The sequence below is a fragment of the Rhinopithecus bieti genome, unplaced genomic scaffold, assembly GCF_001698545.2.
Source record: "Rhinopithecus bieti isolate Rb0 unplaced genomic scaffold, ASM169854v2 scaffold_2272, whole genome shotgun sequence".
NCBI lineage: Eukaryota > Metazoa > Chordata > Mammalia > Primates > Cercopithecidae > Rhinopithecus > Rhinopithecus bieti.
Window position 1 is genome coordinate 6,695,842 of NW_016804163.1, and position 26,805 is coordinate 6,722,646.

The 26,805-nt window shown below is 39.2% G+C and overlaps 1 pseudogene across 1 annotated transcript in view; it reads right to left on the bottom strand.

Annotated features, from left to right (window-relative positions):
• The window catches only part of LOC108526358 (aspartate aminotransferase, mitochondrial-like), a 54,041-nt pseudogene that overhangs the window by 6,854 nt on the left and 20,382 nt on the right, over positions 1-26,805 (bottom strand). Inside the window, exon 3 of the transcript XR_001884502.1 lies at positions 23,797-23,949. The product of XR_001884502.1 is annotated as an aspartate aminotransferase, mitochondrial-like (transcript). The remainder of the gene's footprint in view (positions 1-23,796; positions 23,950-26,805) is intronic.

Genomic DNA, 26,805 nt, shown 5'->3' on the forward strand with positions numbered 1-26,805 from the left:
TTTTTTTTTTTTTTTCTGAGATGAAATCTTGCTCCATCCCCCAGGCTGGAGTACAGTGCAGCTCACTGCAAGCTCCACCTCCCGGGTTCAAGCAGCTCTCCTGCCTCAGCCTCCCAAGTATCTGGGATTACAGACACCTGCCAACACACCTGGTTTATTTTTGTATTTTTAGTAGAGATGGGATTTTGCCATGTTGCCCAGGGTGGTCTTGAACCCCTGACTTCAGGTGATCTGCCCCCCTCAGCCTCCCAAAGGGGATTACAGGTGTGAGTTTGGCCCAGAAAGAAATTTTGCTTTACCAAGGGAAGGCTCGCTGCTTAGGGGGATGCCTGGCTCAGCACCAGCTCTCTGCCTGGTTCAGCCATGCTGGAAGCTCTGGACATCCTGGATGATCTGCCCTGGGCTGATCCTTACTCCCCAGCAGCAGAAGTGATTCTGAGGGTGTTGTGCTCTCGGCCCACTGTCGACCCTCACCCCTCCCTTCACCACTCCAAATAAGGGAATATCCATGGGGTGCTGCCAGCACTTGCTTTCCTTAGTTCCCATGTTTGTATCACCTTCTCAGAAGGGAACCTTGTGAAAGTCTTCATCGGTGTTTTTGTTCAATTATCCCCCAATTGCTCTCTTCCAGCAGAAATTATTTGCACTCTCTCAGATGATAGACTCTTTTCCCTAGTTTTCAGTAATAACATTTCTTTTAGTTTGCTGTCATTTTGGCCATTTCACAGGAGATCTAGGAGGAGATAAATGAAATGCCTGGACTCCATCAAGTTTCATCTTACCAAAATGCCATTCACTCAACTCTTCTCCCACAGACCCCAGGTATAGCAAGGGATTTGCATTCCCCTGATCCAGAATCCCTTCAGTGGAAAACTATTTCCCCTTTTTTCGCAATTAAGAGTACTTTTCTATTTCTCATATTTTGTGTGTACCTCTTTCCAATTAAACTGTAAGTTCTCTGAGTAAAGGTGGGGTGACCAATGCCTCCTGGTTTTCCTAGAACCTCTCATGTTTTGAAACCAAAAATCTCCTGTACCAGAAATCTTGTAAACAGGGACGGGTGACTATGCTGCTCAAGGTCAACATATGCTCTATCTTTAAGCCCCTCCCCAGCTCTAATCATTTAAAACTGTCTTGCCTATAGCAGAAGTTAATGACACATATATTAAATGAGTCACTTTTCCCCATGGCTACAACCCCCTATGACTACAAGCACATATTAATAGGGTAGGATTGGCTGGGTGCAGTGGCTCATGCCTGTTATCCCAGCAGTTTGGGAGGCCGAGGTGGGTGGATCATTTGAGGTCAGAAGTTTGAGACCAACCTGGCCAACGTGGTGAAACCCCATCTCTACTAAAAATACAAAAATTAGCCAGGCTTGGTGGTACACACCTGTAATCCCAGCTATTTGGGAGGCTGAGGCAGGAGACTTGCTTGAACCCGGAGGCAGAGTTTGCAGTGAGCCGAGATCGCACCACTGCACTCCAGCCTGGCGACAGAGCAACACTCCGTCTCAAAAAAATAAATAAATCAAATAAATATAAAAATAGGGTAGGATTAGCCTGCAACTGCTAGCCAGAGCAGCTAAGTGAACTAACTGGCAGTCAGGTATATTCATGTGGGGAAGTCGTGAACTTCTTGTAATAAATAAAGTAGCCTGGTTGATTATCTCTAGACACTTACACATTTTTTAAAAAGTCCTCATCGCTGGAGTGGTTTCAGGCATACTTACTAATAGTAAAGTATGGGAGGAATGATGCCTTTAAGGCTAATATTTTTATAGACTCCCTATGATGCCATTCAGTAGAAATGCAAAATATATTTTCCAAAAGCATTGGTGCCTCAGGCTGTCCTCCACAGCCATTTAAAACATTATAATGAATTGCTTACTGGATGTGTGATAATACACTAAATGTGCTTTGAGACATGTCCTCTGTCCTAAAGAAGATTTTGTTCAGAAGGAGTGGTTAAGAGCTGTGACTGTTTACTGCTTCCCCACAGCCAACTCAAAATCACCCCAAGTACATCCTTAATGAAATGTATTCTGAGCAGCTTCTCATTTCTTAAATATTTTAAATGACTTTCCCTCTTTAAATAGGCAGAACAAGTCTTGCTCTCGGCATAATCACTGCACGCAAGCCACAGAGAGTTCACTTGAGAGAAGAACATTCACTGGGCCCGTGGTGAAGATCCACCCCAGTATTATTCACACCTCACCTCTGTTGGAGGGGTCAAAGACCAGGGGAAAGGAAAACAGCCCATCATCCTTAATTTGAAGAATCAGATTTGTCAGCAAATGTTGTTTGTTTGTTTGTTTGTTTGAGATGGAGTCTTGCTCTGTCACTCAGACTAGAGTGCAATAGCGCTATCTCGGCTCACTGCAACCTCCACCTCCTGGGTTCAAGCGATTCTCCTGCCTCACCCTCCTGAGTAGTTGGGACTACAGGCACCCACCACCACGCCCAGCTAATTTTTTGTATTTTTAGTAGAGAAGGGGTTTTACCATGTTGGCCAGGATGGTCTCGATCTTCTGACCTCATGATCCACCCGCCTCAGCCTCCCAAAGTGCTAGGATTACAGGCATGAGCCGCCATGCCTGCCTGGCCTAGTCAGCAAATGTTTTACAAACCATAACAATATTCAGGAGACAAACTCATGAAAGCAGCCATGCAGTTGCTGTTGAAAAGAACGTGAAACTAGAGAAGGCACCCAGTAAGCACCAAGGAGAAATGAGGAGAAACAAAACCTGTGAGAAAAGCCAAAGGAGGTGACATGGGTGAAATTATCCTAAGGGAAATTTTGGTTTTTCAAACATATTTAAGTTTCCTAAGGGCAGAAATTGTGCCTTATGAACTAATCCATTTTTATTCTCATACCTCAGTGCACCCAGTGCATAGAAGTGGTTTTGTGTGGAAATAAGAGATCAAGTTAAATAAATACCACTATCAGGGCAGATAGTCTCTACTTAAATAATTTTAAAAGCACTTTCAATATAGCACAGATTATACAAGCTTTTTCTCTGGAAAACTATGTAGGTGTGTGTTTACATCCTTAACAGGACTTGGAAATTAATCACATATTGATTATGGAGTGACTAATTAATCATTGAACCAAACTTCCCACAACTATGTCATCTGCCTTCAGATATGTCTAAATATAGCAACACGGGGGCCGAGTGTGGTGAAATGAAGAAGCAGATTTTATGTTAGCACAGGAGCTTTCCAGACCAATGGTCTGATTTGAACCCCAGGTCTGTCACTTTCCAGCTGAGTAGCCTTGAACATTACTTGACCTCTGTAAACCTCAGTTTCCTGATTTGCAAAATGAGGATAATAATAACTCCCTGGCACAAGGATAGCTTTATGGACATGGGACCTGTACCATCGCACAGAAGGGCCCACACTTGATCTGAAGTTCTGCTGTACTTCTCCTGAAATTTTTAATAACGATTATCTCTGAACTTGTGTTTTGCACACGAAGTCCAACGAAACAATGGAGCATCCATGTGGGCAGAGAGAGACCCTTGCTGCCCCGTGTGCACACTGTGTGGGCAATGCTCCATGAGCACAGATCTCAGGTGAACACACGGTGTTTGGGAGTTTAGAGAGATCCAAAGGAAAGAAAAGGAAAGCATATATTATGTCTATCAGTAAGCAGGGGACAGACAGCCCAGAGAGGTCACACCTTCTATTTGAACCAGAACTTGCTTTCAATTCAGAAACAGGCAATGATGTTCCAAGAAACATGAAAAATCAGGGAACGCTATCATGTTATTTGTCACTCATTTATTTCCCTGTATTAGTCACCCACTTAGTTGACAATGACCACGTAGTAGAAAAGGGAAAGACAGGGCAGCACATACCTCCTTTTCTTGTCAGTCCTGCCTTATTCATAAATAAGTCAATGGCAGAAAGTGTTGGTAAATGCTAATCAAGACGTGAATTAAAGATAGTTGAGTTAGTTTTGTGCTGCATTTCCACTGGTCTGGTAAGAAAGAAATACATACACCTGTGTAAGCTATGAAACATAAATGGTGTCGCGTCAATGATTCCACATACAAGTTAAATGCTCTAATATTTGCATTTAAAACTGGCATCATACAACATAAAGACGAACGATACAATTCAGGCAGATCATTTACATTTTTAGTTTTTTACTTATAACATCGAAAAGCAAATAAAAAATACCATGACACATAAAGAGAGACTGCAGAGAAAAGGAAGAAGCTTCATATTTCAGTACCATTATCACATCACTTTCTGAATACTTGAGCAAGGGGCCCCACATTTTCATTCTGCACCAAGTCCTGCAAGTGATCACTAGTGGCACATACTGATCAATTGAAAAAAGCAGGTATTTTTCTCACATAAACCCTTTCGGGTAACATTTCCTCAATTTGCCTGATCATAAACATCACCATTAGCACTACTGATAGTAGCACAGATTACAGAAACTCTTTTCTGGAGAACCAATATTGTAGGTGCGTGTCTGCACGCTTAACAGGAGCACCAGGAGAATTTTATTATCAAGTAAGTTCAGAAAATGCCTCGTTAGAAGAATGAGGTTGTGAGAGATGATATCACAACTTTCTATTATTTGATTCTTAGAATTTTATTCTGTGCTTGGCAACTATTCTAATTTGCCTCTAGTATCTATTGTATCTATGATATTTTCATATTCTACTAAAAAGCTCACTTAATGCTTTCTGCTTCCAAACACTTAGTGATATCGCCTATAAACTTTTCCATCTAGGTTTAATGATAGCTTCAAAATTGGCCTCTTCCTGCCTATTGAAACATATGCCTCTATTCTCCCAAATGCACGTTTCCATCCATGTCTTTGAGCCCACTATTTGCCCCTTAAGTATTTTCCCCTCTGCCTATTGTGTGCCTGTCTGGAAACAGGCACTGATATGGTTTGGCTGTGTCCCCACCCAAATCTCATCTTGAATTACCACAGGTTGTAAGAGGGACCTGGTGGGAGGCAATTGAATCATGAGGGCAGGTCTTTCCCATGCTGTTCTCGTGATAGTGAATAAGTCTCATGACATCTGATGGTTTTATAAGGTGAAGTTTCCCTGCACAAGCTCTCTCTTTTTCCCTGCTGCCATCCATATAAGTCGTGACTTGCTCATTCTTGCCTTCCACCGTAATTGTGAGGCCTCTCTAGCCACATGGAACTGTAAGTACACTAAACCTGTCTTTCTTTTGTAAATCACACAGTCCTGGGTATGTCTTTATCAGCGATCTGAAAATGGACTAACACAGGCACAATCTAGGATAATTCATTTCCTGCCTTTCCCCTAGTCCTTACTTCTGTAAATGACATTTCTCAGGCTATTTTGACAAGTTGCTTTCCCTTGGGTTTAGCCAACAGAGAGCCTACAGAGCAGTGGAGGAAAAAAAGCCATCATGTGTGTTTGCGCTGTCTCTGTATTAGTCCGTTTTCACACTGCTATATACTACCTGAGACTGGATAGTTTATAAAGGAAAGAGGCTTAATTGACTCACAGTTCAGCATGGTTAGGGAGGCCTCAGGAAACTTATGATCATGGCAGAAGGCAAAGTAGAAGCAAGCACCTTCTTCACAAGGTGGTGGCAGACAGAGAGGAGTGAGCATGGGAAACTGCCCTTTGTAAAACCATTGGATCTAATGAGACTTACCCACTATCACAAGAACAGCATGGGGAAAACCGTCCCCATGATCCAATCACCTCCCACCAGGTCCCTCTCTCTGTATCTGGGGATTGCAATTCGGATTACAATTCAAGATGAGATTTGAGTAGGGACACAGGACCAAACCATATCCGTCTCTATCTCTGGAAATACTTGTATCTTCATGTCTCCTACTTCTTCCTGACAGTCTATCCTTCTGTGATCATAGCTCACCACAGGTAGCTCTGTCTCCTTGGCTCTGGTAACCCCATATTCCCCTTGTGCCCCAGCCCTAAGGTTGGTCCTGTTTTCTGTTGATGCTGACTTTTGGTCACCTTCCTGTCCCTTTTTTTTTTTTTAATCTGTTTAACTTTTTCAAGACTTTTGCAGCTAATCTTCCCTATTAAATATCACCTCTCATTATACCTGGCAAAGGCTTTGTTCTCATGATGAGGTCCTCCACCACTGCAATCTTCAAAATGCAAGTTTTCCAAAAATTATGTAACACATAGTTTTTGAGTATCTTAGGAGGGCATGACACTGAAGATACCATAATGAAGAAGACATAGTCCTGTTGTCCTCAAGGAACTTACAGTCTCATGGGAGGCAGACAAATCCATGTATGATTACAATATGGTATTTTGGACAAACACATCTGCTTTGGAAGCACACCACATGGACATGAGTCCTGGCTCTGCCACTTACTGACTCTGTGGAGGTGGATAAGGCAGGCACCCTTCAAGAAGGATTTTGTGCATTGAACTAAAGAGCTAGATTGGGAGGTACTCTTTGTACACGTAGGAAATATTTAGGAAGATTGACCAAGCAAGAGCACTGAGATGCATGAAGAATTCCTGATCAGTTTCAGAGCCCCTCTTTAGAACTGTACTTCCATATTTCAGGATGGTGGGAAAAGAAATAAGGAGATGGAAGCAGAAGAATTATTTGGCCAGTAAGGTCATCTGGAATTACTGGTCAACTAGAGAGGGAAAAGAAAGAGTTGAGAAAAATCACAAATTTCTGGTTATTTAGGAAGTCTTTCATGACTCTTCTAGAGCTGCCTGATTTGCTTCTCTCTGAATTTCTATTGAGTAATGGTTAGTACCAGACAGTAACTCATTTCCTTATCTCTAATTCTGTTATGTATTCATCAGTGACTTCCCTCCACCCAGATCGAGAAATGGAGACTTAAAGGCAAAAGCAGTGGTATATTTTTCTATACCCAAGAGTGTTCCCTATAATATTTCATATATAAAGGTATTTAACAGATTTCTTTGATGAATCTATGTTTTTAAAATATATTTCAAAAGTGTTATATCACTATAAGCTAGATTAAGTAACAATGTCAAGAATTCAATAAGGTAACTCTAAATTTTAGCTTTCCAAAATATCAACTTACTAAATATTAATTATTAAATGGAATAAAAATGCAACTTACTTTTGAGTTTGATCTTCTATGGTTTCAGTTTAGTTTTACTAACCATCTTTAGTAATAAAGAGCTGCTAATGGCATGATGATTCGAATTCAGAGAACCAATTTGATTGGATTTTCTGATTAAGTAGATTAATGTTAACTATGCAATATGATGCATAATTATCTATCAAACCCCATTTTTTAGCTCTGTTTTAATGGAGGGCTAACTGCATGATTAGAAAATGAAAAATACAGTTTTTCAGGATTCATTTACTGTAAGTTGACTGAAATTGAGTGGAATAAAACCCAAGTCTATTTGCCTTACAGATGCTATTTCCATGTGTATAATAATTATTTCCTAACATTGATTTGAGAAACTGTAATTTGCTTTCACATTTAATCAATGGAGAACAATATTTGGATCAGAATTCTTTTTGAGTAATATCATAATTGCCACATTATAGACCCTCTCTTTCCCTTTTCTTGCCAGCAATATGAGGTTTCTCTTTCCTACTAAACTGTTCAGCCTGTTTGGAATTCATGTGACATTTTACATGGAAAGAAGTGTGAAATGCCACTTTCCATACTGCTACCTTATAAATTATTCATCCCTGCTGTTTATCAGGCAGCTTCTGCTTATAGATAAGAAGTCACCTCTCGTTTGCTGCACACATCATGGGGCCTGAACAATCAAAAAGGGTGTGTAGCCTGCTAACAGAGCAAGGGGAAAATCCAAGCAAGAATCGTTTGGAATGAGACTCTTCCATCCTGAAACAAGCCCCACCAATCTTCTTTGACATGCAGTGATAATATTTAGCTTGCTAAAGTGCACAGCTGAAAGAAAGATGCACACTCTCAATAGATGACAGACAACAGAGGGTAAACTTTCCCAATCCTGAAGGGTAGCTTTAGTGAATCAGAGGTCAAATGAGCAGCTGTTGTTACCCTTTCAAGCAACCTTAGAAATTTCCAAAGCTACAACTATCAAGAAATTCTCTATTTGTTTTTTCAATTTTTGGAAAATATGACAGTGATCCTATCCACATTATCTAATTATCCATATTGTTTTTCCTGTGTGGAAAACAATTTTCCCACTGTGGTCAGGTTTTGATATGACATATATTTTGATCTAGAATATCCATTTTTTTAACCAACTTAACATAAATCTATTGGTAAAAATATAACAGCATCTTTATGCACTTGAAAGCATAATGGATTACAATGAAGCCTATGAGAGGAACAGCTAAATTTATTATGACTTTAAGTGATTGTTAGTGATAAAAATACCACTGAACTAACTAGAACATTTTTGGGCCAGCTCAGTCTTCCCCATAGAGAAACTTTCTTCACTGCTCTTAATTCAATCCTAACTTTGCATGCAGTATAGGATTCGAGTTTATAAATCTCATTCTACATTTTACCAATCCACAAAATGCATATATTAAGAACATACTCTGTGTGTAACAGTATGTTAAATGAAATACTATGGACAACTGCAAAGAAACCTAAGACACACAGTGGAGGGCCTTCTTGACCCCCTCAGTTTAAGAAAGGCAATTCCCGACCAGGTGCATTGGCTCACGCCTGTAATCCCAGCACTTTGGGTGGCCAAGACAGGTGGATCACAAGGTCAGCAGTTCGAGACCGGCCTGACCAACATGGTGAAACCCCGTCTCTACTAAAAATACAAAAAAATTAGCTGGATGTGGTGGTGGGAGCCTGTAATCCCAGTGACCTGGGAGGCTGAGGCAGGAAAATCGCTTTAAACCATAAGGCAGAGGTTGCAGTGAGCCCAGATTGCACAACTGCACTCTAGCCTGGGCAATAAGAGCAAAACTCCATCTAAAAAAAAAAAGAAAGGCAATTCCCACTTATAGATTAAAACAGCTTCCTCATTAGCTAATGGCAGTCTGCACCAAAAGTCAAACTTCCACTCTTTAAAGCTAGAGTTGTCCCAATGTCTTCCTTTATGAGACTGCATGCTGCCTGGGCAGATAAAAATGACACATACAGCCAGGCATGGTTGCTCACACCTGTAATCCCAGCACTTTGGGAGGCTGAGGTGGGTGGATCACTTGAGGCCAGGAGTTCGAGACCAGCCTGGCTAACATGGTGAAACTCCATCTCTACTAAAAATACAAAAAATTAGCCGGGTGTGGTGGCAGGCGCCTGTAGTTCCAGCTACTCAGGAGGCTGAGGCAGGAGAATGGTGTGAACCCTGGAGGCAGAGTTTGCAGTCAGCCGAGATCGCACCACTGCACTCCAGCCTGGGTGACAGAGTGAGACTCTGTCTCAAAAAAAAAAAAAAAAAAAAGAAGAAGAAGGTATTATGTTACCAGAGTCAACTCTCCTTGAATGCACATCCACAATTTTTTCATAGAGCACTCGTCACTAATATTCCACACTATATGTGGTTGATGACATCATTTAGCACTGATTCTTCACACCTCCCTGTTCTCATACTCTTTTCCAAACAACTGCCAAGCCACATACCTGCTTTGATGGACCTGATGCTAGAAGAGATGAAGCCTTGAAGAGTTGTGCTTGGGTATTATTCTCTTGCACATCTACAAGCATCATGAGAAGACTGGCTCCTATCAGGTGAAAGATATATGTGGCTGAGTTTCATCAGCCAAGTTTAGCCTAGACCATCTAAGCCTCAGCTGCCTAAGTGAGCACAGCCAAAATGAGCAGAGCCCTCCAGGCAAGCCCAGTTTGGATGGACGAACCCTGCAGAAGCATGAGAAATGCATGTTTACTGTTGTTTGCCACTGACATTTTGTGGTTGTTTATTGCAGAGCAAAAATTTATTGATAAACCATGAAAGATATTCAAATGATGCTATTCACTGACTTTTATAATATGGAGTAAAATATCCAAAAGTATGAAGGCTAACAAAAGAGGTCAGTAACATTGTTTTTTAATTTTTTTTAACTTTTATTTCAAGTTCAGGTTTGTTACCTAGGTAAACTTGTATCATGGGGGTTTGTCATACAGACTATTTCATCACCCAGTTTTGATGCCTACATTTTATGTACTCACTGCATACAGCTTAATGAAGTGGGGTCTTATGGGGATAGAAAGGATAAAAAACATCACCCCTGTTCTCAGGAAGCTTAAAACTGAGTTGATACTATATGCCATATACATGAGAAAAGAGACAGGAAAATTCACTCAGCTATTTCAATGTAGAAATTGCCTTTCTTGGATCACTGCATATGAAACACTGCCAGGCAGATTAAGAGAAAAGGGAACTAGCTTCAAGGTGTGAGAACACAAGACATCTGGATGAGGAGAGAGTGTTTTTGTGGGTGCTTCCACTAACAGCCTGCACACAAACCATGGCGCTTCAGGGACTCTGGCCACCCCAGACTCCCATTTCTTCAGCGAAAAGAGAAGCCCAGCATGGGGATCCTCCCGACAGGAACTTTTGCTGGGGAACAAAGTGCATGTCTAAGAAAATGGGCTTTTCTTCTTAGGTAATGACATTCGAGTCACATTCAAATTGCTAAATACAAATCATAACAAATCAAGGTTACCATCAAGCAGGTTTATAATTGTCACTTTAAAAAAGCTGCTCTAAATCGATTCCCTTTGAGCATTATAATGAGAACGAGGAATTTAGGAAGAGCTCTAACAGGTGCTAAAAATTAGGATCCACTTATGCTCCACGAGAAGAGAAGTGACAGCAACTTGGACAGAAGGGCATTAAAAGGGGCCCATGCTCCTTTTCTCAGAGTTCCCATGTGCAGGTCAACACCACTTGGTTCTTTACCAAGGCCAAGACTTGCCAGACAGGGCTAGTGCGTAAAGTTCCTGGCGTGACTGTTAGTGCTGTCATGTACTTTTTCTCTTGGCTGTTTGTCTCAAAGTTAGTAGCACGTACAGTGTATTGAAGACTATAGATTTTAAATGCATATTGCCTAGGTAAAGACCAGACGGTATGAGAACTTAGGAAGAAACACTGTTCCCGGAAATCAGAAGTGTCAGGCACACTAATAGAATTATAGCCAGCGGGAACAATGGGGTATCACGGTGAGGTTTCTCAAGAGCCAGCCTTAAGTGGACCAGGAAATCCATTAGGGGAAAGCAAGGGGAAACTGCAAAGACAGTGGCGGGAGAGCTTCTCCGTAGCTCCTGTCTGGGGTGAGGAATGTCTGCATTTTTACCACTTCTTTGGCTAAACATTCTAAAGGTCACTTTAAAAATATTTATTAAAGGGGAGGGGAGTAAAAAATTTAAAAAAAAATTAAAGCAGGATGATAAAGGGAAGGTGAATGGCTAAAGAGACTAAAGGTGAGTTTAAGGACAAGGTAAGGGAAACTTTAATGGAGTAAAATGTTTAATACAATTTAAAACCCAATAATATTAAAAGTTAAACTTTACCAATCAAATCAAGCGTGAATTGGAAAGTTCTAAATGTTTTATCTGGAATTATTTTCAAATGTTTTAGAAACAAGAATTTTAAAAGAAGAAAGATTAAAATGAAAGAAAACAGAAGCAAGAAGACTAAAGAATGAACAGATGAAGTGAACTGAAATGGAAACAGAAAATAAGTATAAAAGAATCAGCATTTAGAAAGAGAGCAGAAAGTTCTAAAACTGTGTTGAGAAACTAATAAAACAAAACGGAGCATTAAAGAAACAAGATAATACAGTCAGCGTGGGGGAGAAAGAGGGAACAAGACTGGAAAGGGGGATAGGTTGAGGATAGATACAGAATTCACACTGTCAGCAGGCCAGTTATGCGAATTCCTGGTTAAACTTTGTGCAATCCATTTCTGTCTCTGCTGCTGTAGCTGCCCAAAGGATTCTCCTTGCCTGCTGCCCAGATAGAGCCTATTTATCTAGACAGGGGAATTGCAACAGAGAAAGAATGCATTTCACACAGAGCCAGCTAAATGAGAAACTGGGGTTTTGTTACTCAAATTAGTCTCCCAGAAAATGTGGAGACTGAGGTTTTTTAGGGATAATTTGGCAGGAGTGGGGAGTGTTGATTGATTGGGCCATGGATGAAATCATTGGGGCTGTTGGTGGGTTCTTTCTGTTGTCTTCTATCCCTGTTCTGTTGTCTTCTGTTCCTGGTTGAGCCAGATTACCAGTTTAGGTGGTGCCATCTGGTGCATCAGAATGGCAGTGTCTGAAAAAAATGTCTCGAGCACCAATTTACAATGGTAAATGGTGATGTTATCCCTAGGAGCAATTGGAGAAGTTAGGAATCTTGTGACCTTTGGCTGTATGACTCCTAAACCATAATTTCTAATCTCGTGGCCAATTTGTTAGTCTTACAAAGGCAATCTGGTCCCCAGGCAAAAAGGGGTTTTATTTTAGGAAAGGACTTTCATCACATTTGTTTCAAAGTTAAAGTATAAACTAAATTTCTCCCAAAGTTAGTTTGGCCTACTCTCAGGAAGGAACAAAGGCAGCTTGGAGGTGAGAAGCAACATGGAGTCAGTTAGGTCAGATCTCTTTCACGGTCATCATTTTCTCACCGTTTTAATTTTTGCAAAGGCAGTTTCACTACTCACAGACATATTCCTCTTAAAACCTCAGGACCAAAATTAAAAGAGGCCACTTTTCCCTCCACCTTCATCATAGCCATGCTGTTTTTTTATTCGTTTGTTTTTGGGTTTTTTTCCCCAGCTTGCCCAGAGAAGAGGCTTGCCAAACCATGTGGTCGTGTCCACCCAGAGGAGGCAGCTTTCTCCACTGTGTAGAAGGGCGTTATCTGGGCTAGCTGTCGCCCCAGATGTTTTTTTAAATTGTTCACATCATTTCACATAATATTTTCACAGTTTGGGCTTTTCAAAATTGAACTTCTTAAGTACTTAACTACTCAAATTCTTTTAATCCAATATTTAAACGAATACCCGAAATAATCAAGAAATGAAATCAAACAAGTATGCTAAACAAAAACCATTTGAGTTTCACAATAAATAGTTATTTTATGTGCAGCAAACAAACCCAGGGAATTACTAATATTGGTATCTTTTGAGAACATATTTTCCCTTTGTGACTTTGGTTTATGCAAATAACTATATCTTATGAGCTCATATCCTGAAGTTACAACTTGATGCCTGAGGGTTGATTCTTGCATTCCTTTTAATCTTCCTCCAGTCTGACCTGGTACTTATATAATTTAATCCTTGCATTAATATTTTAATATAGATTTGATTTGTATTGAAATGAGCAAGAAGATTCACTGGAATCTATCTAAAGAGATTACTTGTGTGATTTCATTTTGCTACATTAGTAGTCTGTGATAGATATACTCTATTTGCAGAGTACATCTACCTTCAAATCAAGTGTCTTGCCAAAAGGCAATATGACAGTTAAGCTTGAAGTTCATAAAAAACAGCTATTTGGTTCAGGAAAAAATAAAACAACTCACAACTTTTCACTAAAACCAAGCCTGCTCTTCTTTTCCAGATGGATTATATTGGATAAATGTGTTTATCCCTATTTTCAATACTTAAACACACAGACACACACAGATAATTTGTATCTTGAGACCAATTTCTTTTATCTGTCCAATAAAAAAATTGGACTAGATACTGTCTTTTGTTTTAAAAAATAAAAATAGTTTCCTTTTCCTTTTATTAATAATTCATGGTTATGACAGAAAAGAAAGAGATTTAAAATAAGTGAAGGTCATTCTGGATTTACCAATAAAAAATATTGTTAATATCTTCATACATAGTCTAAGAGACATGTTTTGTATATGTATAAATACACAATTATATCTTTTAAATAATTTTATACTACATGTTGTTTGATAACATCTTTCACTTATCACTGTATTGTTTATATCAGAGATTATCTTTTAATTTAATACACCATAAATTATAAACCTAGCTCCAATTAATGTACTTAAAATTATTTTCTAGTTTCTGCTTTATGAGTAATTCTATGATAATCATCCTTTTATAGATACCTGAACATTTATTCAATTATTTTTAGAATCACTGCCTGCAAGTAGAATTTGTTTTTAAAAGTATGCATATTCTAAATTTAGGTATGTATGAATTTTGAATCATTTGATAAAGTTTTTAAAAAGTCTCTTGGGTTTTGATTGAGGTCTCATTGAATTTGTAGTGTAGGTTAATGATCATTCATTATTAATTTGTTTCACAGATATGTATCAAGTTCCTACTATGAACCAGATTAACTGCTAGAGCAGTGGAAAAAAAAAGTCTTCCCTATGGAACATCTGCATAAAAGAGTCAAAACCATGGGGGACCCATAGCCATGGGCTCCCTAAACGTTTGCTGAAAAATCACTGGCATGGGGCAGATTGGTTCATAGGATAAAAGACATACAAACTTACTTAACATGTATACACAGGAGCCTTCAGGATGAACAGGCAACCCAAAAATAAGATATGATAGGTTATATACCATCCTGAGGCCACAGTAAAGAATGCAGACTCAGAACATGGCCAAAAGCAAGTTATGTTGGTAAATCAGGTTTAGTGGCAAGACGGGGAGAAAAAAAGAAGCTTGGCTGGCAAGGGGAGCCTTGCTATGTAGATGAAGCCTCCCTGAGAGAGAATAGATGGCAAATGTTTCTTTTCAGACTATTAAAGATCTCAGACTCACGAAGATGTCAGACTCTCAATCCCTCCTGGATCCTGAAAGGTAAGAAACCTACCTGGGGCGGGGGGTGGGGGAGGTTGGCTAGTTGGTTACATTAATGAAGATTCTCTACAGGTGCAAATTTTCCCCACAACAAATAGCTTTGCAAGGCCACTTCTGTTTGCTGGCCAAGCAGTATCCATTTCAAAGTATGTCAAAGAAATAAATTTTGGGGTGAAATATTTTAATTTACTTCAAAGTCAGCAAACAAATAGATAAACAACACAAAGTCAGGGTGTGGAGAGGGTGCTAGATGATAAGAGCTCTCAAGGTAAAGCAAAGAAAGGAGCCAAAGAGTGATGGGGTAATATTGTATATAACATTATTGGAAAGGCTTCTTATATCAATACCGAATCATGAAACTGTCTTTGCAAAAATTATAACAGAAAATTATGACAGTGAAAATGATCTGACCTAACCAACTCATCTTGCTCCTCACCTCCAAGCTGTCCTTGTTCATTCCAGGGTATAGGACTTTGGGAGGAAGTTAGTTTATAGCTTAACTTTGAAAGAAAGATAACAGCCTTTTCCTGAAATAAACTCTCTTCTTGCCTGGCGACCAGACTGCATTTGTAGTCACAATGTAGTCACAAGATTAGAAATTATGGCTAGTCATGCAGCTAGAGGCCACAAGGTTCTAAACCTTCTGGTTGCTCCTCAGGATAACATCACTACCATAAAACCTAAGAGGGACGCTGGAAATATTTTCCAGACCCTGCACTAGATGGATCAACTGGTGCCACACAGTTCAATAAAATGGCTCATCTGGTCATGTGACCCTCATCTAAGAACTGACTCAGTGCAAAAACACTGCTTCAGCTCCCTATGATTTAATCTCCTACTCAACCAATCAATTCTCCCCACTCCATGGTCCCCTACTGTAACCACCCAAGGGGTTCACCTTGCCTGCTGCCTAGACAGAGCCAACTCATCAAGACAGGGGAATTGCAATAAAGAGTAATTCACACAGAGCCAGCTGTGTGGGAGACGGGAGTTTTATTCTTGCTCAAATCAGTCTCCCTGAGCATTCAGGGATCAGAGTTTTTAAGGATAATTTGGTGGGTGAAGGAAGACCAGTGAGTTGAGACTGCTGGCTGGTTGGGTCAGAGATGGAACCATAGGGAATTGAAGCTGTCCCTTGTGCTGAGTCAGTTCTTGGGTGGGGGCCACAAGATGAGATGAGTCAGTTTATCGATCTGGGTGATGCCAGATGATCCATCAAGGGCAGGATTTGCAAAATATCTCAAGCACTAATCTTAGGAGCAGTTTATGGAGGGTCAGAATCTTGTAGCCGCCAGCTGCATGACTCCTAAACCATAATTTCTAATCCTGTGACTAATGTTGGTCTAGTCCTCAGGCAAGAAGAAGGTCTGCTTTGGGAAAAGGCTGTTACCATCTTTGTTTAAAGTATAAACTAAGTTGCTCCCAAAATTAGTTCAGCCTATGCGCGGGAATGAACAAAGACAGCTTGGAGGTTAGACGCAAGATGAAGTCAGTTAAGTTAGATCTCTTTCACTGTCTCGCTCATAATTTTGCAAAGGCAGTTTCGCTACCAGTCAAATTATCCTCAAAAAACTCCAGTCTCTGAATCCTGGGGGAGATTGATTTGAGTAATAACTCTGTCTCCCACATGGCATGGCCAGCCTCCTGTCGATTAAACTCTTTCTCTACTGCAATAATGTGGATTACTTTTGTTTGTACAGCATGCAGGAAAAAACTTTCAAAAGGTTACAACCAGAGACCTGAAGGAAGCAAGGAAGAAAGCCACATGGTTGTCAAAGAGAAGAGGAAAGGAGAACACTAAGCTGGATGACGTTCTCTGTTTCTTTGAAAACAGAGAAGATGACAAGTTAGGGAGAGATCAGAGGTCATACTGTGAAGCATCTTTGGATAAACGGCAGGGACTTTGGAATTTCTTTTGAATGTGAACATAATCCATTGAAAGGTGTCATGCAGGGAAGTGGCAAAACACTTAAAATTTTTCATCTTTTCTTTCTGAAGTAGAGTTGACTCTCCATTTATTTGTCTTCTTTGATATCTCTCAGTAGAATGTTGCAGTTTTAGTATTCTCCTATTAAACATTTGTTTAACTTTCTTGTTCTTCTAAATCATAATTTATTTTCATAATTAGTGTCTCCGAAATGCCCGTTTCTGACTAGGTCTGCTACTCACCACACAAAAAGCCAATCACTGAGACACAAGTATTGACAGGTAAGAAGGCTTTAATCAGGTGCTGCAGCCTAGTTAATGAGAGATTAGTCTCAAATCCACCCCCCTGATGGACTAAAATCTGTGGATTATGTAGTAGAGAAGAAATGTAACTATATCTGAGAAAATAGGAATCAGGGAGGGATAAGCAAGAGGAGCTGGTCAACAAGACACAGGTGGTCAGTTAGGCCACCATGATGGGTGAGGGGTCTGGCATCCCATTGTCTAGATGCGGTGATCTCAGTGATCTCGTGAGTTTTAGCTCCTTGATACTATCTGGGAGGCCTGAGGGTTGGTTTTCTAAGAAACGAACTCAGGTAAGAGAGAAATGTCACTTTCTTAAGTTTCATGACTAGGAAGGTCAATTTCTATGTTTATTCAAAAAAAACCCATAAACATCAGTTCTGTGGGACAATTGGGTCGGTTTCATCAGCATTTTAGCAAAAAACATCTTATAGGTCCCTTCAGTAGTTAATTCTCAGGTTCTGTGAACACTGTGTTGTACCAATGATTCATAAGTAAGTCTCTGCAGATCCATTCAAGAACATAAGTTTCTAGGGAGCTAGGGAGAACGGTCTGGGATTACCTTTACGTCTGGTCTGCTCTAGTCACCTCAGAAGAGACAGAGGGACAGATTCGAGCACATTAAAATCAGATGAGCTGTACCTTCCTCTTAATTTTGCTATGGATCTAAAACTGCTCTAAAATAAATAGTCTTTTAAAAAATCAGATGAGTGATTTCTAGGAAAACTGTGACCTCATCCAACAAACTCTTACAGTTCTCTGGCTCTGGTGGACTCTGGTTCTCAGGCCCTTAGATCTTTCCTAAATTAAATACCTTAGATCAGCATCCCCCAAAATATATGTGGAAGCTCAGATCCTAAAGGTCTGGATTCTAATGTACAACAAAATTTGAGAATAACTATTCAAGACTAACCTTTGATCTCCTACTTTTTTTTGGAAGATCCAGGATTCCCTATCACTGTACTAACAGTAATCAGGACAGGCCTTGGAAAGCAAGTAATCTGATTGGAGTTGCTCAACATGAAATTGCCATGAAGTTAAGTTTCCGATTCAGAGAAAAACAGATGAAGAGAAATTCAGTATCAAATTTTATTTAGGCCTTCATTTATGTGAAAAAAGATATATGTATTTGTGATCTAACAATTTTATTTGTATCCTTATAATTTTCTAGGAAACACTCTGGGTAAAATTTAGAAAATGGTACAGATAGACCCAGAGCATATTGGAAAGGCTATACCATGAGGTGATGCTTTGAAGGATAAGACCTTCTCAAGATGTAGAGAATAGCTTACTTTAATGAAACAAGAATGAGTTAGTATGGGAGAAGTCCTGGGTTCAAAGCTCTAGTCACTTAACTTGATAAAACTTTAGTTTACTCAGCTGTAAAATGGAGAAATAGCAGATATGTCTTTTATAAGATTTTTGTGAAAATCAAATATGAAAATGTATGTTAAAGTAATCAATCAAGGGATAAAAACATACAAACTACCAATCCACTTACATTTCTAGAAAGTATATATCATTGGTTCATGTGTTAAGAGAGAGCACTCCTTCTCCAAATACATCCTTGGGATAAAGTTTGCCAGACACTCAGGCCTTGGGTGAAAGAAACTCTAGAGCTGAAACTCTTCCGAGTAATTTATAACCATAAAGCAAACATCCGCAAAGACTGAAATCTGTTTGAAATGTAGGCTACATTTATTTTTTCACACACTACTATTGTCATATAAAATAACATAAAATAGTGAAAAGTAAAATTAAGAAGTCATTGGGAAATGCCCAATTGCCCTTTTCATACTTGAAGTATAGAACTCCTAGGATGTTCACAATCTACAATATGAAGCTACTAGTCTTGTAACACTTGCAAAAGACCACAGAGAAGGTACAGAGACTAGATGAAATAGGAAACCCAGTATTTGTATTTTATTCAACTTGTAGTTATCGCCAAGCTGATCACATACTATGTGTAACGTGCTATGTTAGGCACAGCAAGGAATACAGGGAAGCATTAACCATCAAAGAGCTTACAATGAGGGTGGGAAAACAAAACACACACCTGTGAATATTTAACTAAAACTATGACAGATGAAACAGCAGCCATATCAAAAGATATGAAAATAAAAGCAACAATTAATATGACTCAATATGTAACAACTACAGAAAAATACCCCTCTGGTTTCTTAAAAGGATGACATTTAAGTGTCATTTATTAAAGGATAATTTTCAAAAATCAGGTAAAATCATGAGTCTCACATAGATATAAAATGAATACGTGTTAAAGATTGTTTTAAACTCATTATCAACGTGGAAAACAGTAAGCTGGTACAATCAGTTTTAAAAATAAGTTAAAGGAGCAGAAAGTTATGTGTAGAAAAGGAAAGTTGAAATGCATTTACAAATAGAGAGAAATCTGTTGTTTTTCCTGGAGGGAGGGAAGTCAACTGAACTACCAAACAGAATTATTTTGCATGTCTATAGAAAAGAATTATTGCATCTTGCTATCAGTTATCTACAACTTACACAGTTGTAAAATGGATCAAATGCAATGCCAAGAGTCCCCATAGAATCAGAATCAGATAATGCAGAAGGGTGTGCTCAGAGCACTTAGTTTTCCACTGAAGCACACAAATTTCCCTACAAGGTTCAATCTAAATCTAAACTATCATTTCCTTACATGTAGTTTCCAAATGTGACATTTGTTATGAAGATATTACTAATATGAGAAGATTTATCAACATTTATTACACATTTTCACTATGCAAAGTATTTTAAATGACTTTAATTAAAAATTAACAAAGTAAAGCAATATATTTGTATCACAATATGATACAGTATAATATGAACTATATTAATTGAAATCACATATTACTGTAACTGCCCAATAGGTTCACCCTGACCGCTACCTAGACACAGCTGATTTATTAAGACAGGGGGATTGCAATAGAGAAAGTGTAATTCATGCAGAACTAGCTGTGTGGGAGACTGAAGTTTTATTACTACTCAAATCAGTCTCCCCAAGCATTTGGGCATTAGAGGATTTAAGGATAATTTGGTGGGTGAGGGAAAGCCAGTGAGTCAAGAGTGCTGGCTGGTTGGGTCAGAGGTGAAACTATAGGGAACTGAAGCTGTCCTCTTGTGCTGAGTCAGTTCTTGGGTGGGCGCCACAAGATCAGATGAGCCAGTTTATGATATGGGTGGTGCCAGCTGATCCATCAATGGCAGCGTCTCCAAAATATCTCAAGCATTGATCTTAGGAGCAGTTTAGGGAGCGTCAGAATCTTGTAGCCTCCAGCTGCATGACTCCTAAGCCATAATTTCTAATCTTGTGGCTAATTTGTTAGTCCTACAAAAGCAGTCTAGTTCCCAGGCAAGTAGGAAGTTTGTTTTGGGAAAGGCCTGTTATCGTTTTTGTTTTTATAAACTATAAACTAAGTTCCTCCCAAAGATAGTTCAGCCTACACCCAGGAATGAACAGGACAATTTGGAGGTTAGAAGCAAGATGAAGTTGGTTAGGTCAGATCAGTTTCAATGTCTCAGTTACAATTTTGCAATGGCGGTTTCAATATGAAATTGAATATAAAACATTAACTTGTTATGTAAAAAATTTGAGACACCTGTAAAATAATGCTCTGACACCCATCAATGGCTCTCCCAAAAAACCAAAATGTTGATCTCAATAAAGTGTCATTCAGTAAAATGTCAAGATCAATTAAATTACTTGGGTTATATTATTTTGAAATTAACACAAGTGAAAATATATCCTTTCAGAAAATTCCTTTTTAGCAGCTTTAAGGAGCTTCTCTTTAAATTTTGTTTTCTGGCAAAATATACTACACCATTGATTTTATGCTTGTTCCTTAAAATAAATATGACTTCATCCAATGTTGGGGACCTTATAGTCATTCAAATCATTCTTTTCCTCCCAAAATACCCATGGTGTGACATTCCTAAAGTAGAGATTGTATGTCCTACTGAGTCATATTTCTAGCTAGTCACCTTGTCCCCTGCTTCTCTTTTTGTCTTTTAATTACAAGACTAGGATCTGCTAAATATAATATTTGGCTGCTTTTACGTCCTGTAGGGGTAATAGGTGATTTATAGGATGACACTGATATGGGTTGGCTGACTCATAGCTACCTAGCATTCAGATTAATGCATTGGACTTTTCTCTGGACTGTGAGTCCTAAAATTTGGTAGGATTGATGGCTTTATGTGCAACTCTTGTGAGTTTTAGAATATTTTTTCCTCTTAATTTCCCCTAGATTTGAAGCCATGTCCTAAGAAGGCATTAAATTCCAAATTTAATTATAAACTCAAGAATGGCAGAAGTGCTTCTCTATTAGAAGGTTAAGTAATAAAATAGTTAAGATCTAAAATTATATCATGCCATAAAGAATACATGTTTTACCTTCATTCTTTCCTCCACACGTATAACCAACTTTATCTCTACAGAAAAGGGTAGCCGCAGTCAAACCAGAAACACAATGGGCAGAGCCTTCACTTGCTTTGAAAGCTTGACAAGTACAGAGCTTGTTCCTATCTACAAAATACCAGGAACATACATTACTGGAAAAGCATCAGTGCCCCTCCAATAAATAACAAAAGAAGTGGGAAAGGTGACACGCATAACTTCTGTTTCATGAATTATCTATGTATGGTGATAAGATAAAGCAGTGTGGTATAGCAGACAGATGCAAGCATGGGAGTCAAGTTCACCTTGATTTTGATTTCAGCTCTACTGTTCATCTGCTCTCCAATCCTTTGAGCCTCAGTTTGTTCATGTGTAAAACTAAATATAATCATGGCTACTTTATAATGCATTGCAATAAAAATAACATAAATTTTAATAATTGAAATATGAGCACAAAGTCATAGAGGGTTTCTCCAGTGGTTCTTTTTTTTTTTTTTAATTTATTTTTGGAGTCTCCCTTTGTTGCCCAAGCTGGAATGCAGTGGCACGATCTCACTTGCTGCAACCTCCGCCTCCCAGGTTCAAGCGATTCTCCTGCCTCAGCCTCCCAAGTAGGTGGCAATACAGGCGCCCACCACTACAACTGGCTAATTTTTTGTATTTTTAGTAGAGAAGGGGTTTTGCCATGTTTCCCAGGCTGGTTTTGAACTCCTGAGCTCAGGCAATCTGCCCACCTTGGCCTCCCAAAGTGCTGGGATTACAGGCGTAAGCCACCACAGCCGGCCTCCACTGGTTCTTTAATTCTTCATCTAAAGTAGATTCAGGAGTCAGAGAGAATATAGAGCTCATCGTATCCAGCTCAAACACTGCCCATACTGATCCATGGGCTTGGATTGACCTTCAGGCTGACCTAGACCCTTCTCCTTTCTCATCACTCTCAGAAGCAGTGGCTGCTCCTTGCAATGAATATTCACCCATGGTGGGGAAGAGCAATAATAACCCAGAGTCACATCTGGTATAGAGAAAACTGCATTCACTTTGGAGTCAGCAAGACCCAAATTTAAATTCTGTCTCCTTTACTGTCTCTGTGATCATGTTGAGTCTTTGCTTTTTTATCCTATATAAAAAAAAAATAGCTTCCTTTAGAGACTTTTGTAAAAGTTAAATTCCATACGTGCTGTAAGCATTCTAGGCATGGGGTATATTTTCATAACCCTTTCGCTTCCTGCCAGACACTGCCAATTGTTTCCTAACAGCTGCCAACTATTACTTTAAAAACATGCCTATTTTGACAAAATCAAGTTCTACCAAGAAATAATGAGGCAGAGTGACAACAGGCTGAAAGAAGAGAAGCAGGAGATCTGGCCTTTGCCCTCGGCTACTGGGAGGTGATCTTCAGGTCCCTCGAGTGCCCTGCCTGATGAGAATGTATTTTCTGGGGCTTTGTCTTTCAGGAAGTCCAAGAATGTGATTTGTGATGAAGACTTAGAGCAAGGTCATATCAGTTCTGACCTCCAAAGAAACTGATAATTAAAGATATTAGCTCAAACTCCAGGAAAGCTAGGGACTGAAGTTTAGCCACACAGGTAGTATGTTATCGACCTGAATAAAATTTTGGATATCAAAGGCTTGGGTGAGTTTTCACGGTTGGTGATTGTCTGTGTATATCATCACACACTGTGGCCAGGAGGAGGGAAGGCCACTCTTAAAGCCACAGGGAGAGGGCAACCAGAGCTCTACACTGAGCCCATCCTGGACTCTGCCCTATGCCTCTCCTCTTTCCTTGGCTGATGTTAATTTGTATCTGAGCTGTAATAAACTTTAACTACGAGTATAGGAGCTGTCAGTGAGTTATATGAGTCTTTGTAGAAAATTATCAAACCTGAGGTGTTTACGGGAAACCCTTCAAACTTCCATTTGGTGTCAGCAGTGAGATTCGTCTTAAGGGAACTGTTCCCTCTAGCTTCACGGTTGTTCTCAATTTCTCACCTTTCCAAAGAGAGGAAAAACGTCAAAAGAGCAAGGAAGTTTTAAAGGGATGCATGGAGATAGAAAAACAAAAAAAGATAGAAAAGGAAAAGGACAAATCAACTAATAGAAAAGATAGGTAGGAAAAGGATAAATGAATTTTTCTGAAAAGTTATGTGAAGACTAATAACGGATTGCAAGACAGCAGGACTGAAGAGGTAATTTCGGACAGTAAACTGGGTTAGATACATAAGAATGTATTAGCAAGTTGCTAAAAAGTAGTCTCTAGGATCATACCCCCAGAGACTTTGATTCAGTAGGTTCAGAATTGAGCTCAAAGACTCTGTAATTGTTTTAAAGCACCATGGGTGATTCTGCCATGTTTGGGAATGACTAGTATATGGGAAAATCACAGACGACTTTAAATGTCAAGCTAAAGTGAATAAACTTTTGGTGGTTGAAATATTTTTCTTTGTACTCTTACCTAACTGGGAATTTCACCGCAGCACCATTGATGTCATCTGTGATATCGTGAGGGTGGAAGCGTCAACTTTGCAGCCGACAGACCACAGATTGGGCAGTCCCCAGGATCTCCTTATTGGTTCCACAGCGTTCTCTGCCAAAGATCCGTAGTGATCTGTCAGGAAATATTGACAATCTCATCAAAAGTGATATTCTCACAGTGTTTAGTGATTGTTACTTTCTTCTGTCTCTTGGCAGATCCTTGAGGGCTTTGATAATCAGGGCAGAGGCAGAAGTTACCCGTTTCCTCTAGGCCTGTCTGTTCTGAATGGTCAGGTTCCCTATAATCTTTAGACCCTTCCAGTCTCCAGTTACTTTGATGATGTCATCACCAACTTTTTTTGGAGACAGATCCAGAGGACCAATTTCGGGACTTTGGCAGATGTGGCATGTGTTTTCCACCAGTACACCTCAGGTATACAACTCTGATCTTCTTGGGGTTGAACTGAAGCAGAATAATAGAGGATGTTGGTGTGGGATGAACCTGGATGTTGGACAAATAAAGAAAGTTGCACCTTGGCTTTCTTCAAGCCAAAAACTGGAAGCTGGACAAGTTTTTCTAAGTGCTTGTCCCATAGATTATTTATTCTAAGTTTTTTCATTTTATACACAAGAACAGAATTGTTTATTAAAAATTAACTTATGATGTCTAAGTATGCCACATTTAGCAATGCAGAAAGAATGTCCTTCAATTCCAGACCACTTGAGGAGGCACAGAAGGTATGCTTCAAGCTCTGAATACTTGCTTTAGCATTGTTCTCATTCTTCCTAGAGAGGGCATCTCTACCAATACAAATTTAGTTGATCTAAAGTAGAAACCAGGGCAGTCCTACATGACATAGCAAAGCTCTTAAGTTTAGAGTGATCAGTTTTCCCATTTCAATGGGATCTCAACTGTAGGATCTCCCAATAGCTAAGTACCCACAGTCTGGCAGTCCCATCTTGTCAATGAATGACTCATAGTCTCACAGTGTTGCAATACCTGCCTCATTCTTCAAAATTACATTTTACAGCCTAGTGGCAGTTGCAATTTTGAAAAGAAATGTATTAAACTTTATCACACTAAACTTGTATGACTTCAGAAAGTATTGTAAGGATTAATGGATTTTAGGCATTACTTTTTAAGACTCTGTAAAGTATACCAACTGTAAGCTATGGGAAGGAGGAGTAAGAGCCTTAGAGCAGAGCTTGGCAAACTTTGGTGGAAAGGGAAAAATAGTAAATATTTTAGACTTTGTGGGCCATTCACAGTCTCTGTCACAACTACTAAACTCTGCCATCATGCAAAAGCAGCTACAGGCAATATGTAAACTTTATTTACAAAAACAGTTGTCAGGATGGATTTGGTACTAAAGCCAGAGCTGCCTGACCCCTGGCTTATAGAAATGAGGAAAATAGAAAAGTGTGAGAGAATCAGTAGACTCAATGGACAAATTATTAGAATTGGTAAGAGATTTTAGTAAGCCTGTCAGATATTGAATCAATTACAAGAATAATAGTATTTCTACACGATAGCAATAACAATAAGAGACTGCAACTAAAAATAAGATACTATTTACATTAGTAACAAAAATTATAGAGAATCTGGGAATTAACCAAGAGTGCACAATACTACTGTGGGGAAAAGTATGAAACTCTCATACAGGATACAGTGATTGATCTCTCTAAAAAGAGAAGTAGGCCTCCTTAAATTTTCCCTAAGTTTTTCTGTAAATGTGATGGAATTCTGGGATAGTCCAAATAATGGATTCCCAAAGATGCCCACATGCTAATCCCCACAACCTGTGAATATGTGAATATGTCATCTTCTATGACAAAAAAAAAGAAAAAGATCTGCAAATGTGATTAAGATGATCAATGTTGAGATAAGGAGACTATACTGTAGTATCCAAGTGGGTATATTTAATCATGAGGACATTTAAAAGCAGAGGGCCTTTCCCAGCTGTGGTCAGAGGGACATATGACAATGTCACTGGCTCTTAAGATGGAACAAGAAGGTCATAAGCTTAAGATATCCTCTAAAAGCTGAAAAAGGCAAGGAAATAGATTCTCCTTTAAATCTTCCAGAAGAGAACACAGCCCTGCAGGTGACTTACTTTTTATGCAAGTGAGATCATGTGGGATTTCTGACTTACAGAACTGTAAAACAATACGTTTCTGTTAAGTTTGTGGTAATTTATCATAGCAACAATAGGAAACTAACACAGATTTTATTTATTTATTTTTTTTTTGAGACAGAGTCTCGCTCTGTCACCCAGGCTGGAGTGCAGTGGCGTGATCTCAGCTCACTGCAAGCTCTGCCTCCCAGGTTCACACCATTCTCCTGCCTCAGCCTCCTGAGTAGCTGGGATTACAGGTGGTCACCACCACACCTGGCTAATTTTTTGTATTTTTAGTAGAGATGGGGTTTCACCATGTTAACCAGGATGGTCTCAATCTCCTGACCTCATGATCTACCCGCCTCGGCCTCCCAAAGCGCTGGGATTACAAGCATGAGCCACCGTGCCCGGCCACTAATACAGATCTTTATCAAAGTTCCAGTTGAAATGTTTTGAGAATTTTGTAAACTTAGTCTAAAATCTATAATGGCCACAAAAAATTAATTCAGCTTTGAAAAAGAAGAGTGAAGAGAAGGAGTCATTCATTAACCGTATTAACATAGTATAAAGCCATAGTAATTACTGTATGAGATGTATGTAAAAACAAATAGCCCAATAAAATAGAGTACTCAGAAATATACTCATTTATATATAAATGTAGATAATATTTGATAAAGGTGTTCCACAAATCATCGGGAAAGCACAAATTTTTATTTTTATTTATTTTTTTATTTTTTTATTTTTTTTATTATACTTTAAGTTCTAGGGTACATGTGCATAATGTGCAGGTTTGTTACATATGTATACTTGTGCCATGTTGGTGTGCTGCACCCATCAACTCGTCAGCACCCATCAATTCATCATTTATATCA